Here is a 16,572-nt window from a genome sequence, read left to right on the forward strand (position 1 = left end):
GATTTCTGTATATTGAACCATTCTTGCATTCCTGGGATAAAGGCTACTTGATCATGAGGCATGATTATTTTGATGTGTTCTTGGATTCGATTTGTGAGAATTTTATTGAGTATGTTTTCATCAATATTCATAAGAGAATGATCTGAAGTTCTCTTTCTTTGTTGGGCTTTGTCTGGTTGAGGTATGAGCATAGTTGTGGTTTTCTACAATGAACTGGGTAGTGTTCCTTCTGTTTCTATTTTGTGGAATAGTTTGAAGAGAATTGGTATTGGGTCTTTTTGGAAGGTCTGATAGAATTCTGCACTAAAGCCACCTGGTCCTTGACTATTTTTGGGTGGGGAGACTTTTGATGACTGCTGCTATTTCTTTACAGGTTATCGGACTATTTAGATGGTTTATCTGATCCTGATTTAACTTTGATACATGGTACCTGTCTAGGAAATTGTACATTTAATCCAGATTTTCAGGTTTTATTGAGTATAGGCTTTTATAGTAGGATCTAATAATGTTTTGAATTTTCTTTGTTTTTGTTGTTCTATCAATCTTTTTATTTCTGCTTTTATTAATTTGGATGCTGTCTCTGTGCCCTCTGGTTAGTCTGGCTAAGGGTTTATCTATCTTATTGTATTTCTCAAAGAGCCAGCTCATGATCTTGTTGATTCTTTGTATAGTTCCTTTTGTTTTACCTGATTTACTTCATCCTTGAATTTGATTATTTCCTGCAGTCTATTCCTCTTGGGTGTATTTGCATCTTTTTTTCTAGCAATTTCAGGTTTTCTGTCAAGCTGCTAGTGTGTGCTCCCACCAGTTTCTTTTTGTAGGCACTCAGAGCTATGAGTTTCCTGCTTAGTACTCCTTTCATTGTGTCCTACAAGTTTGTGTATGTTGTGCCTTTATTTTCATTAAATTCTAAAAGGTCTTTAATTTCTTTATTTCTTCCTTGACCAAGTTATCACTGAGTAGAGCATTGTTTCAATTTCAATGTGTATGTGGACTTTCCATTGTTTTTGTTGTTATCAAAGATCAGCCTTAGTCCATGGTGATTTGATAGGATACATGGGATTATTTCAATCTTCTTATATTTGTTAAGACTGGCTTTGTGACTAATTATGTGATCTATTTTGGAGAAGGTTCAAAGAGATGCTGAGAAGAAGATATATTCTTTTGTTTTAGGATGAAATGTTCTATAGATATCTGTTAAAACCATTTGGTTTATAACTTATCTTAATTTTACTGTGTCTCTGTTTAGTTTCTGTTTCCATGATCCACCCATGCTGAGAGTGGGGTGTAAAAGTCTCCCAGTATTATTATGTGAGTTACAATGTGTGCTTTGAGCGTTAGCAAAGTTTTGTTTGTTTGTTTGTTTGTTTGTTTTTTAATGTGGGTGCCCTTGCATTTATAGCATAGATTCAGAATTGAGAGTTCATCTTGTTAGTTTTTTTTTCTTTGATGTGTATGAAGTGTCCTTCCTTATCATTTTTGATAACCTTTGGCTGAAATTCAATTTCATTCAACATTAGAATGGATAGTCCAGCTTATTTCTTGAGACCATTTACTTGGAAAATTGTTTCCAGTCATTTACTCTGAGGTAGTGTCTGTCTTTGTTACTGAGGTGCCTTTCCTGTATACAGCAAAATGTTGGGTCCTGCATATCCAGTCCATTTTCTCTATATTTTTATTGGGTACTAGCATCCACTGATGTTAAGAGATATTAAGGAAAAGTGATTGTTGCTTCATATTATTTTTGTTATTAAAGGTGGAATTATGTATTTGTGGCTATCTTCTTTTGAGTTTGTTAGAAGATGATTCTTTCTTGCTTTTTCTAAGTTGTATTTTCCCTCCTTGTATTGGAGTTTTCCATCTATTATCCTTTGTAGGGCTGGATTTGTGGAAAAATATTGTTTAAACTGGTTATGTCATGGACTATCTTGGTTTCTCCATCTATGGTAATTGAGAATTTTGCTGGGCATAGTAGCCTGGGCTGGCATTTGTGTTCTCTTAGGGTCTTTATGATATCTGTCGAGCATCTTCTTGCTTTTATAATCTCTGGTGAAATGTCTGGTGTAATTCTAATAGGTCTGTCTTTATAACTTACTTGACCTTTTTTTCTTATTGCTATTAATATTCTTTCTTTGCTTTATGCATTTGGTGTTTTGATTATTATGTGATGGGGGAATTTTTTTCTGATGTAGTCTATTTGGAGTTCTGTAGGCTTCTTGTATCATCATAGGCATCTCTTTATTTTAAGAAAGTTTTCTTCCATGATTTTGTTGAAGATATTACTGGCCCTTTAATTTGGGAATCTTTGCTCTCTTCTATACCCATTATTCATAGGTTTGGTCTTCTCATTTTGTCTTGGATTTCCTGGATGTTTTTGGGTTAAGAGCTTTTTGCATTTTGCATTTTCTTTGACAGTGGTGTCAATGTTTTCTATGGTATCTTCCGCACCTGACATTCTCTCTTCTATCACTTGTATTCTGTTAGTGATGTTTGTGTCTATGACTCCTGATCTCTTTCCTGGGTTTTCTCTCTCCAGGGTAGTCTCCCCTTGGGCTTTCTTTATTGTTTCTAGTTCCATTTTTAGATCTTGGATGGTTTTGTTCGATTCTTTCACCTATTTGGTTGTGTTTTCTTGCAACTCTTTAAGGGATTTTTGTGTTTCCTCTTTAAGGTCTTCTTCCTGTTTACCTGTGTTCTCTTGTATATCTTTAAGAGAGTTGTTTATGTCCTTCTTGAAGTCCTCTATCATCATCATGAGAAGTGATTTTAAATCAGAATCTTGATTTTCTAGTGTTATGGGGGTATCTAAGACTTGCTATGGTGGGAGAACTGGGTTCTGATGATGCCAAGTAATCTTGGTTTCTGTTGTTTATGTTCCTGCACTTGCCTTTTGCCATATCATTATTTCTAGTGTTACCTGCACTCACTGTCTCTGACTAGAGCCTGTCTTTCCTGCTATCTTGGTTGTGTCAGAACTGCTCAGATCCCAGCTTTCTCTGTGATCCTGTGATCCTGAGATACAGGGAGTCAGGCTGCCTCTGGGATCCTGAAATCCTATTATCCTAGGTATATTAGAGCTCCTGGGAGTCCAGCTTCCTCTGGGTGTTGTAGGATTGGCTGCAGATCTATTGCCCTGAGTATAGCAGATGCTCAACTGCTCTGAGTACAGAGGATCCTCTATGATGCATCAGGATATGGTGTCTTCTCAGGAGAAGACTAGCTAGGAGTCTGCCCCAGCAGAGAGCTACTTTCTGCTTTTCAATCATATTCTCTTTTGGCAAATATTTTAACTTTCTCTATCATCATTGTCCAATATTTTCATTTCACATTACATTGAAAATACTCATATGTATATTATTTGTGAGTAGTTAGTATATCTGTATTTTAGAGTATATTAGTCATGTGATAATTAAAAGTCTTCTTTCAAATGTTTAATAGGAGACCAAAACAACTATATGAGTACAAAATTTAATGCTTTAGGTTCTATCTTAGTGAAACTCAAGTGCTTGATTTAGCCGAACTACTCATATATAATATAACATCTCTACAGGGTTGCTAAGTGATAAGTGTAAATCACCAAGCACATGATATTTGATATTTGCTAGCTTTTTAATGACTTTAAATACAAACATTTATAAGTATTTTTCATGCTAGGCTTATATAGTGCTATTATATATCGTCTTAAACATCAAAATAATCAATTTGGTTAGACATAATAATACCTTTATGCCTGGGTTTTCAGATAATAAGTATAGTGATTAGAAAAAGTACAGGAATATGCCACAGTTCACACATTTACTGTGAGTTAAACTTATATCATTGGGTTTCAAATCAATGCTTTCTTTGTAAATTACCTAGAATTATTTGGAGTAAAAAGCTGTATTGGAACAGACAGGGTTAAACAGGTATGGGATGGAAGGGCAGGATAAAGGGTAGAAAAAAGATGGGATAAGTAACACTAAAGATATTTTAGAAAAGTCATATGGTACCCTACTAAAATAGAAACTTTCTCAAATATTACATATACATGTAGTTTATTCAGTGTATAAACAAACTTATATGGATTAAATATGGTTCTTCATTTGCATTGAAAATTCTTCTTGAAACTTAACAAAACAGGCACAAGAAGCCCATTTTTTAGTTGCTCATTAGGGCTGTCCAGAGAATCCCAAAACACACAGGTTACTGCTATTATCCTTTGTTGTCCCCAGGAGCAGAGGTTAAGTCTCTATTGCAAATGATACCATGAACTTCATACACAGAACCCAGAGGCCTTTTAGTTGAAACTGACTTAAATGCATTCTCCCTAAGGACTAGCTTTTATAGTCCCAGAAAGTGCCATACAAGCTTCGAAAAGAGGGAAGCAACCAACAATCCTACTCAGTTGTGATGCCTATCATGGTCTACCCACCACAAAGTGATAGAAGAGATAAGTTGGCTTAAACTCAAAGTTTTTAGTTTGAATTCTAGTTCAAATGACTGTTTCCTGATATCAATGGTTCCTAGGTAACTGAGAGCTACTGCACACAAAACAGATATTAGCAGATACTAGATGATATGTTTTCTCCAATTCCATCTGATAGTTCATGTCATTCAGTTTATTTTCAACAGGACTCAATTTATTTTAACCAGTTTTGTTTTGTTTTCTTTAACTGAGAAGTATTATTTTTTGGAATAAGAAAGATTTGTTCTTATAAGAAAATTACTTTCTATGAATGTTGTCATTAGGCAGAAAATATTTCATTGAATCACTCAATTATTTTACTTCTCTAGAAAATTTAACTAAATTCCATAATGACCAGGGTCAAAAATCAACCAGGAAGTGAAAGTATTCTTAAGAGTCAAATTTCCTCAGTTTCTATTATTTATAATTTTTACTTGAATATTTAACACTAGGCATCATAAGTTTTCACAAAGAGGAAAAGGTAGCCTTTGTTTTGCTACAGAAAAACTCTTTAGTGTTCAGGTGGACTTCTTTTTAATAACACCTTTCCAGTATCTATTCATCTATTCTGGAGAGACAAATTATATCTATCTATCTATCTATCTATCTATCTCCAAGGAAATAAAATAATTTTCTTCACATATTTTCATCACTATAACTTCTTTATAAGCTCTATCTCAAACCTCCTCATGGCTCATTTTTTTTTTTTTTGCTCTTTTCAAAGTCATAGTTCTAAACTTGCTATGTTATTAATTGTGTCTAATTACCACCTCCACTCACATGATTTCATAAAGCCCTTAAGCTGGATTTTTTAAAATATCACTCTATAGAGTCACCCTATGTCAATTCTCCCATATGCTCTATTCCCATGTATCACTTCTAAGCACTCAGTGATGATAATTTGTTTTATCCCTGGGTAAAGCAAAACTTAAGCAAGACTCTTAAGCAGCATCCTCCTTTGAATAAGCCAGAAAGTCTCTAACTTCACAACATCCTTCCTGGAGAATCTCTTAACCAAGAATGTCTTGTGGCTTTGAATTCAGAAGCAATGTAGTGAGGTTCTCTTTCTATCATCCATGCATCTTTTCTCTATTTTTTTCCCAGTGTTGAGATTGGACTTCTTAAATGAGATTCCACAGAGATATTCTTGTCCAGGAATCATTGGCAGAATAATTACTTCAATACTTTGAGGACAGGGCCAACATTGCTAGAAAGTATTGGTTCTACAACATTTCTACTGACATTATTGTCCCAAACTAGCTTCCTAAACAAATGGCTTGTAGTTTGTTGAAATTAAAAGAACTTGTGCTCAGTGTAATTAAATTAAAAACATAGCAGCAAAACCTAAGTTTTTATAGTCTGTGCATACATTTTAGTGGGTTGAATTTCCCATGTTATTTTGAGTAATTTTTGAAATTGGAAAGATAGATTTTTCCAGAAGTAGATTACCAGTGAAATTCATTATCTCTCATATGAGAATAATGACTATAGAAAGTTTAAATGAAGTAAATATTTAAAAAGCATGAAGTATTTCATAAGATGTATCATTATATTTTCATGCTTAACTGTATAATCTAATCATGTTTATGCCCATGCAGATAATAATTTTTGTTGACAAAAAAACAGTTGGTTCCCCTAATATAGTTTACTACTCTCACACATAAGAAAGTATGGAGGGAAAAACAATTATATACATAGCCACTGATCTCATTCTATGGCATTTTATTCCCAACGATTTTATAGTAAGATAAAATCTGATAAGTCAAAAGAATATTCAGAACTACACCTCCTATCTGATCATCATTAGCATTTGCCATTACTGTAATGTGTCGAAAAACAAAGCAAAGCAAAACAAAGCCAAAAAAAACAAAAACCAGGAAAACAACAACAACAAAACAACAAAACAGCATCAACAACAAATAACACAGTAACTCTGCTGGGTAATTAAAATAAGAAAAGCTTACAACCCGTTGCTATAGTGTCTTGTTTTGTTTTTTTTTAAATCTGGTATTTAATTAACTCCTTAGATAAATGATGCTTTCTCCTGTTCCACAAACCAGTACTCTGAACAGAAGCCTGTCCTGGCAGAAGAATATGTCACAGCAGCCCTTCCATCTCTTTCATAATCGCTTCATAAGCATCGTCCTTAGTTTGTACTAAGACAGGAACTGAAGATTCAGATCTTGGGGCTGCTTGGGCAAAAGACACAGCAGAGTCATCCTCTGATCTTATTTGGGGAACAGCAGTAGCCCCCTTATTCTCGTGGCACACTCTCAGCTCAGTGGGCACAAACCGTTTGAATTCTGCCTCAGGATTGGTGATCTGGGGCTTGGCACAGATGTTCACTGTGGCTTTCTTCTCGATGGTGGCTGCACTGGCGTCATCTGCCTTCGATAGCTGAATGAGGCTGGGTGGGGCACTCGACACCCCTGGGTTGGGCAAGGTTCTCATGCCAGGACGGGCTTTTGTTCAGAGTACTGGTTTGTGGAACAAGAGGCTCTTGGTAAACTTGGAGTGAAGAGCAACATCCACTCTCAGGTGTTTTCCAAGTCCAGTTCCAGGAGCCTCCAAATGTTTGCCTGCCCGGACACCTGTCACAAGGTGTTTCTTTACAATAGACCAGGATGTGAAGCACTGCTGCTAACCCTGTTCCCTGTGACACCACCATCTCTTCCCTCTCTCCCCTTCTCCATTTTGGGAATTCTGTCAGCAAGATCTTAGTTACTTGTTTTGACTCATGTGCCCTGGGCACTAAAGTAGAGAATTCGGGAGGAAAAGTTTATTTCATCTTGACTTTTGTGTTTGAGTTATTTTGAATATTTTCCTATAAATATTTTGTAATATTTTCCTTGTAGTGAAATGGATTACAATACCATTTCCTAATTCAAAAGACGATATGTGGGAAGAAAATATACACTTCTTAAAGTTATTTCCCACAAGCTAAACTTTTTGAGTGGTTCATGGAGAAATAAACTGTTTCATACCAAGAATTAAAATATATATATATATATATTCTCCCAGGATCCCAATTTACATGCTGACAATTCAGAACCAAGCATGCTAACGGTTTTTAAACTGTTGTTACAATTGTCCCATAGGCTTTTAATGGCTCCATCCCCATGCTCTGTCACTTATGCAAGTAGAAATGCAAACTGTGCTTTGGATTTTGGGGGTAATAACATTCTGTGTAATAAATATATGTAGTGCATCTGTATAGTTCATCTGCATAGTATATCTGTGTAGTACATCTTATTTGTGGGACAAGAGATGAATACTGTGGATGCTTACTTACCCCAGCAATAATTTAGGCATTTACATGCCATACTTTCCTGATAAATCTAGCCTTATCAAGCTGAAGAATAATTTCTAAAATAACTAGTAATAATGGTCCATGCACTTAATATTTTATAACAAATATATATATATTATTGAGTGTCTTAGGGTTTCTATTACTGAAATGAAACACCATGATCAAAAGACAAGTTGGGGAGGAAAGGGTTTATTTGGCATGCACTTCCACACACTAGTCTACAGTTCAAGGAAGCCAGGTCAGGAACTCAAGCATAGCTAAAACATGAAGGCAAGAGCTGATGTAGAGGCCATGGAAATGTGATGCTTACTACTGAATTGTTCCTTGAGGCTTGCTCAGCCTGCTATTTTATTTTATAGAACACATGACCACAGTGCAAAAATGGAACCACCCGAAATGGGCTGGGCCTTCCTGTATCAATAACTAATTAAGAAAATCCTAAACCAGATATTATACAGGTATTTTTTTTTCAACTGAAGTTTCCTTTTTTCAGATAATGCTAGCTTGTATCAAGTTGACACAAAACTAGGTAGCACAATAACCCATTAGAACAATTATAATATGGGAATATCAATTTAATATGCTGTTTAAAAAATATACTGAGACTAATGCTACTTTAAAATCCTAAGATTAGAATTATACTACTAAATTTACTACATTTGAAATAAACTAAAATTGTCAACTCATTTTAATGGTAAAAATTTCAAGTCCAATTCTAATGAATTAACTTCCTAAGTATGAAAAGTTGTGTCAGATACAGGTAAAAAGTGATCAAAACTGTCACGGAGCTCATAAACCTTCATCGTGGACAATATGACAACAAAGGCTAGGACTTCAGTAATTGTTCTCAGTAAAAGTGATTTATTTTTCTGTTAGTTACAATCATGAATACATAATTTCAGGTGGATTCATTTTTATCAAACACTTTGCACAAGGAATTTCAAGACATTGCTGAACTCTGAGAAGCATGTCAGCCATCCATTTGCTCTGAAGATCATACTGCTGTGCTCTGTTGACTTGTATTATTGTTGAGGTTTAGTATAAAAACATTGCTGTATCCCTAAATGTGATATTTCATTGAAATATGATTGTTGATTAGCATTACTTAAAAACTTGATTATTTTATATAAAAAGTATTAAAGGATAACTTAAAAACATTATTTACACAATGTTTTTATAAAATTGTCCCCAGAGAAACACTCAAACCACCCAGTCAATTGTCAAGGCTATTGGTTGCCTTCCTCAGATTGATGGTAAGGCCCTATTGCAGAAAACAACACTTAATAAACTTACATTAATAAACAAGGAGAAGTTGCATTATTGTCTACTTACAGCCTTAATCTCCACTTACTCATGTTCATGGTATTGGAAAGTACACTACCCAGTACCAGAGGAGAAAGATAAACACAACCCATATACAAATCAGGCAATCTACCATTGTGACCTGTCTGCAAGATACACTGGTAGAATAGTTGACAGGTAAGTTCTGAGAGTAACCAATCACTCACTATTTTATTGGAGCTTAAGCCTTCTCCATGAGATAGAATCCATGCCCCACACTGAGTATCTAAGAACATAAGCACAGATTGACAATGGACCTAGGGAAAGAGGAAAACTACTGTCCTGCTAAAGGATCATAACAATAAAATGACTCCTAATGATATTCTTCTATATACATGGATGGTTGTCTTGCTCAGGCCTCACTAGAGAAACATCCTCTTGCAGTAAGTTGGGATAAACGCATAAAGCCACAACACAACAATTGTGCAGTGAGTAAAAGAAAGTAAAATAGTCTTAAATGGGATGTTTTCATTTGACAGCCCCTCCCTCATCCCTGTCTACTACTGTCAATTCAGGGTTCAGGGAGTATTGTAGAAATGGGAGTGGAAAGATTGTAAGACTCAGAGAGGATGGAAGACATCATGAAAAAAGGTTTCTAAACACAGCAGGACTGAAGCTTATATAAACTCAGAGAAACTGTAACAGCATACACTGTGTAGACCTAGAGTCTACACAGGTATAAGCCGGATAGAGTCCCAGAGCTGAGAGAGAAAGTAGATATAGCAACCATTCCTGACTCAGAAGCCATCACTAATTGATAGCTGTTCACAAAGGAAAGTTTTTTTTTTTTTTTTTTCAACAGAATCTCACTGGGTATATAAACCAAGATGCACAATATAAGATAAACTGAATGCTACTTTTGTCATTTTGTTTGGTTGGATTTTTGTCTCATAATGCTCTGTCTAGGTGTGTGTGTGTGTGTGTGTGTGTGTGTGTGTGTGTGTATGTACATATGCTTACAATTTTTGGTATACAAATATTATACATATTTTGTTGTCTGGTTTTATTATGGGTTATCTGTGTACGTGAATATGTGTCTGTACTTACATATGTGTTTCTTGTACATTTTCTTTGACTTTCTTTTTCCTGACCGTGTATTTTATCTTATTCTCATTTTTTATTTTATTTTGTTATTGTTATTATTATTAGTAGTAGCAGTAGTATTGGTGGTGGTGTTGGTGGTAGTATATGTCTGTTTACAATCTAATAAAAAAGGAAAAGAAAGTATGGATTTGGGTCAGTGGAGGCATGGAGAGGATCTGGGAGTAGTTGGGGAAGAGAAAACCATAATCAGAGCATATTGTATAAAAAATTGTATTTTCAATTATTATTTAAAAGGGTAAAAACAACCAAAAGAAAACAAAACAAATAAAAAATATGAATAAAACAACAAAGAGGTATGCTTTTGTTTCAACAAATGAAAAACATGTTAATGAAAGCATTCTATATATACGAAGATGAATAAGAGAAATAGAACATTAAATCAAAACTATATTAAATGTAGATAAAATGTTTGGTTTGATCAATACAAATAAAACAAAATATATAAACAGAAAAATAAAGGTATTTGATATGAAAGTTCATAGAATGAAAAGTACATATATATTTTACGACACTATGAAGGACTTTTTGGATTATTTAACCATCTACAGGAATAGTATCACAATCATGCACAATCATAGGCTCTTACTATTCAATTTAGTTTTATTTCACTATCTTAGTTAGAGTTTCCATGATGTGATAAAACACCAAAAACAAATGGTATTGGGGGAGGAAAACGTTTATTTTATCTTACAACTTATGGCTGATCATCTAAGAAAGTCACTGAGAAAACCGGGAGACAGGAATTGCACACAGCGACCATGGGGGAATTCTACTTCCTGCCTTGCTCCATTGTTGAAGTTAATATTTAAAAAGCAGCCATAGGTGAGCCGACTAAGCTGCAGCGGTTCAGGCTTGCTCAGCTGCCATGTTTAGTGGCCGGAGGCCAGGTGGGCACTGCAGCCAGAAACAGCCAGCCAGAGACACCAGCCCTGCCACCCACAAGACACCCGCATGGGAGATGGCTCTGCCAGTCTTCCATGCTGTCTCTGCAAGGCTGGGCATTGCCCAGACCATCCCGCCAACCACATGGGCACGACACATATGAGACTCTAATGCTTGGATTATCCAAAGGCTTATATAGTTGGTAAAGATCAATAACAAGATTCCCATACAATCAGAAGTGTAACCCAATACCCAGCCTAGATATACCAACTACCTTTACTAGCAGAGACACGAAGACACGTGAACACCCACCTCTACGTTCGCCTCTCTCTCCTCTCAGTCTCTCCCCTAGCTCCTCCTCTTTTTCCCCTCTTCCTCTCTTACTTCTCCTCTTCCTCTCTTTAATCCTCCCACTTTAGCTCCTCCTACACTCCATAGCCTGTTCATCCTTTTTTATAAATCCCAGTACAAGCGATCCAGGGGTAGCAATACCCACAATGGGCTTGAGCCTTCCCACACCAATCATTAGTTAATAAAATGTATGTTCTTTCAGGCAGGAACAATTCTGGGTCAGAGTTTTTGACTGTGAGATGGCAATATCATCCTTCCCTTTATACCTTGTCTTTCTGCTGGAGGTAGGTTCTACAAGTTTGCTCGCCCAATTGAGACTTTCAGGACTCAAAAAGAGGTACCTTAGAGGAAAATACTTAATATGGAAGCATGTATTGTGAAGGTAATGTACAGCTATAAGGACCTATGTCAGAAACCTGACCATCAGTTATCTAGGTATTTATTTCAATTACTGAGAAACAAAATGACAGAATTAATAAGACTGAAGATCAATGGAAATACAAAAACATAAAATGATAAAAAATTGACAAAGCTAACACTTGGTTGATGCATTAATTAGTAAAATGCTAATAAAACTGATATTCTACTTCTCATGGATAAGTTTGTGGTTTTGAGTTTCTGCCAATTTCCTAGCAGGCACTTAAATCATCTGTCTGGAAACCACTGCTAAAAAATTCCTGCTCTTAGTAATATACTGAAAACCTGATGCTTTTCATTTCCTCTAAAGAAAACATCTCTGTGTCTCATCTGCTCAAAAGCTTTTTAAAAATGCGTTTCCAAGAAACAGATGACTAACATCATTATTTTGATGTGAAAACAGCTAACATCTGTGGCTCAAGGAAAAGAAATAAAACATACTGCAGAAAGAACGACTCCCATGTCCTGTACAAATTCTATTATATCAATTCTAATACTTACAAATAATGAGCTCTTATTATTTTCAGCTTTTGCCAAAAAGAGAGACAGAGAAATAAAAAGCTTAACCCTTTCTTGCCATCATCTGTTTGTGTTAACAATGATAACTGGCTTTCAAGACTTTGATTGTGAGTTATTTGCAATTGCCTATAAATTAATTTTTCAGATCTATCAACTGTCCTGTGCTTTTCTCAAACAAAAGAAAATGAACCGTTGAATTTTCCATCTGTTTTTACATGTATAGATGAACAGATGGATGGATGGATAAAATCACTTCTCTATTCTTAAAGAAATCTGTGTGGAAGTGAAATGTTTACTATTATTAAATAAAAAGGAAAGTCATTGTGAGTTATCTAGCAAATATATTAATCAAAGTCAGTTTAAAATTAATAAATCTCTTAAATGGAAGTATGTTTTCTTGGTATGTAAAGTCTATGGAGGTATATCAAGATCTGCAGTATATTTCTCAGCTCTATGAAATAAAAATTAGTAAATAGCTTTTTTAACCAGTCCAATATAGATGCCTTTTCATATTCATTAGTTATAGTGTCATGACTGAAAATAAATGGCATTCTGGATGAAGGGTGTTTCCTTGAGAACATGCCTTCATTGGAATTTTGCTACAAAAATATAATAAATGATACATGAGAACATATGAACATGAGACTACTTTATCTAGCATAAGTTTAAAAGACAAAAAAAAATACGAACAGAATGTTTAATTTCTAATGGAGTCCTATCATTTGCATTATTTCCAAATTGAAAATTTTAGATTATGCTGGTGAAAGAAATGTAACAATCAATGAGCACCTGTTTTTGTTAGTTCAGTCAACTATCAATTTTTTATTTTGTTTTGAATAAATTTGAACACTGTGAATGTCTTGCCAAAGAATCCTAATTAATTTCTTTAAAAATGTTGAGTTTCTACTATTAGTTATTGGGTACCTTAGAAATCGGGGATAGAAAAAAAATGAAAGAGTAGGGTCTGAAGCCACAGACCTCAGAATATCCAGGGAGAAAGAGAAAAAGTTATACTTATGATGACATGGGGAATAAGAGAGATAAGAAACAGGCAAACAGCATCATGTAAAAAAATAGGAAGAAGAAACTAATTTGTTAATTGAATACTTAAAAGTCTTTTTGGGTGTAAAAGGAAAGCTAATTAGCTAAATGCAAAAGAAAGGTACATGTGATACTGGAAATATGGAAATGTCCATACTATGAATACATATTTATGGAAATAGAGATACAGTGTAGCTAGAGTACCAGTTAATTAGGGAAAATGTGAACAGATGAATTTTGACGTGCATTAAAGATGACATTTAAAAAAATAAATATAGTAAAGGAATTGCTTTAGTCATGTGAGAAAGGAGCCTTTGAAGAAATTCAAGCAGACAAATTTGTGCCAATTTTTACATTAGTGTGATTATATGGACTAAAATGTGGAACCTGATCTAGATGGCAAGAGTAGAGAGTGGTAAGGCAGCTGTTCAGAAAATCACATTGTAAATAACAAAAGCCTGGGATAAAAGAGTAGCAATGTGGATACAAAGAAGTATTGTGGTTGTTTAATTAGGGAGACTAAAAGAATACAATGATCCTTTAGATTCATGTGATGGTGAAAAAGACAAAATCAAGATATGTCCCACATTGACAGGGTAAAATACCAGGGGGCAGGCAGAATGTTAGTGTTCCCCAAAATAGGAAAATCATGAAGAAAACACAATAAAATCAACTTATATGCTTTTCACAGACATATTGAAGCTGCACCAAGTGGAGACATTCAGGAAACAATATACAATATTTGTATAATGATATTGTACATTAAATTATAATATTTTAAATGAGGGATAATATTAGTGTGCCTGTACATTTCTAGTTGTAGACATATTTTGATATTGAGTGCTTTAAGGAAGAAATGGGACAGTTTGGGAACGTAAATAGTGGCTGCATTTGAAAGAATGATGAATAAAAGAGAAATTTGATAATGATCTCAAAAAACTACCATGTTAACATTTAATGAAGAGCAGAGAATAGTTTCGGTACAAACATTTAATAATACCATGGAACATATCCAGTAATAGGCTACAGAGACAAGATATCAGGGGTGGGTCTTAGAAAAGTTGGAGTGATGGAATGCATATAATAAAAACAGTGGTGTGTGTGTGTGTGTGTGTGTGTGTGTGTGTGTGAGTGTGTGTGTGTGCATGTGTGTGTGAAATTCTCAAAGCAGAGATAAACTAAGCTTTTAATGATATGGACTGTGATATTTATGCATATTGATAGTATAGGACATAAGTTCTGGTTTTATGAGCTTCCTCATTTTTTGGCAATTATTATCTTTCTATTTCTGGTTCATCATGATGGATCGTAGATCTTTACTGTTTTCTAAGACAAGTGTTTATGACTATAAGCTTCCTTCAAAGCATGTTGTTTTGGCAACATTTAACAAACATCCTCCCTTGTGAAAATATATAAATTATCTTGGGACTAGTATGCCTCTCTGAATTTGATATTTAACAATAATCATGTGTAATAAAGTTGATGCACAATCTTCTGAACAAACAAAAGTATTGTGGCAGTGCTTAAACTATAGTTAAAACAGGAAGTAATTAATTTACATTACATTATTAACAAATGTAAAAATATCAAAAGGTACAAGATATTGTATAAAGCCACTGGAACATTTTGCTGTGCTTTAGTAACAGGCAATAACAACAGTAACATTAACGTAATTTAAGAACCCATTTTTTTCTTGTTTGGTGTCCTATCCATTTTAGGGCAGCAGAAAAGTTAGGCTATGTGTCTTCACTCAGGATCAAATTGTTACAATGTTCAAATCTTACAATTGTGAAAAAGGGAGAAGGAAACATAAAAATTATGCACTAAATATTAATATTCTTAGTCCAGAAGTTACACATATTAATACTTTGGGGGAATGTCAAAGCCAACACAAGTCAGATGTTTATACCTCCACTCAGAGAGAAGTTCAATTTAAATTTTTAGAAAATGAAAAGTTAAAATGGAATGTTCCTGAAGTCATAAACATTAACACAATTTATACCAGACACCAAATATTTGATTTACTTATTTTTCTATTCATAACACTTATTTATCTCACTCATGGTTTCCTTTCAGTCTTGCCATTAAAAGAAATGTGTCAGTTTCTTTGGCTAAAAATACTACTGTGAAAATGATAAATGCTAGTGTTTACATGAACCATGGCTGACTGTGGCTACTTTCGCCTTGGAAATCTCTGAATTTGGAAAGCCACATTATCTATTTCCCAAAACACATACAAATTAGCAATGAAAGAAGAAATCATTAAAACACACAGTAAACAAACAAACAAAAAATAAGCTTTTCAAATGAATTTGAAAAAGGAAATAACAAACCTCCTCTGGACTCCATTTATCTTTGTCACTCTCTCCTGTGAGTTAAGATGGGCATCAAACAACAATGTTTTCTATGGATGCTGAAAAATTTTATGCCATTACTTTATATCCAAATATAGCTACATCCAAGGGGTCCATCCTGTATCACACAGGAATAGTCTCTTATGGTCAAAGGCGATTTTTCTTGCATCCTTTGTTGTTGTTATTGTTATTGTTTATTTTTTTACAAATTTAGTTGGATTACTATCAACTTGACTCTTGCCAATTTCATTTCCATAGGTGAGTATTTATGTATATGTTTATTTTTAAAACTATCTATCCAACAGAGGATTGAGATCCAGAATATATTAGTAACTCTATTATCAAGCATGTAAAGGGAGAATAATCAAATCAATTAATGTGCACATTAGGATGTGAACAGAAAAAAATGTGGAAATAAACAAATATCCAATAAACTCGTGAAAACATGTTTGACTCCTTTACTCATGAAATACATGCCAGTTTCTTATGATAAATGAAAAATGAAGTATAAAACTTTACAAATTCTATTTCCTCTGAGTCAGAAAGGTTGTCGTCAAGAAAGAAAAATATGTAAGAGATTGAATGGAACCACTACAGGATACTGATAAGAACCTAAGTAAATACCTTCACTTTGTAAATCAGCATGATGGCCCCTCAAGATTGAAATTAAAACTACTATACTACCAAGCCATACAAGTTTTGTATATATACTAAAACGAGTTGAAGACAACCTTCTGTAAAGACATTCACATACTCATGCTTACTGTGCCATGATTTATACATAGTGGCCAAGTGACTGAATTAGGATA

This window comes from Arvicanthis niloticus, chromosome 7 (assembly GCF_011762505.2).
Source record: "Arvicanthis niloticus isolate mArvNil1 chromosome 7, mArvNil1.pat.X, whole genome shotgun sequence".
In the NCBI taxonomy this organism is placed as follows: Eukaryota; Metazoa; Chordata; class Mammalia; order Rodentia; family Muridae; genus Arvicanthis; species Arvicanthis niloticus.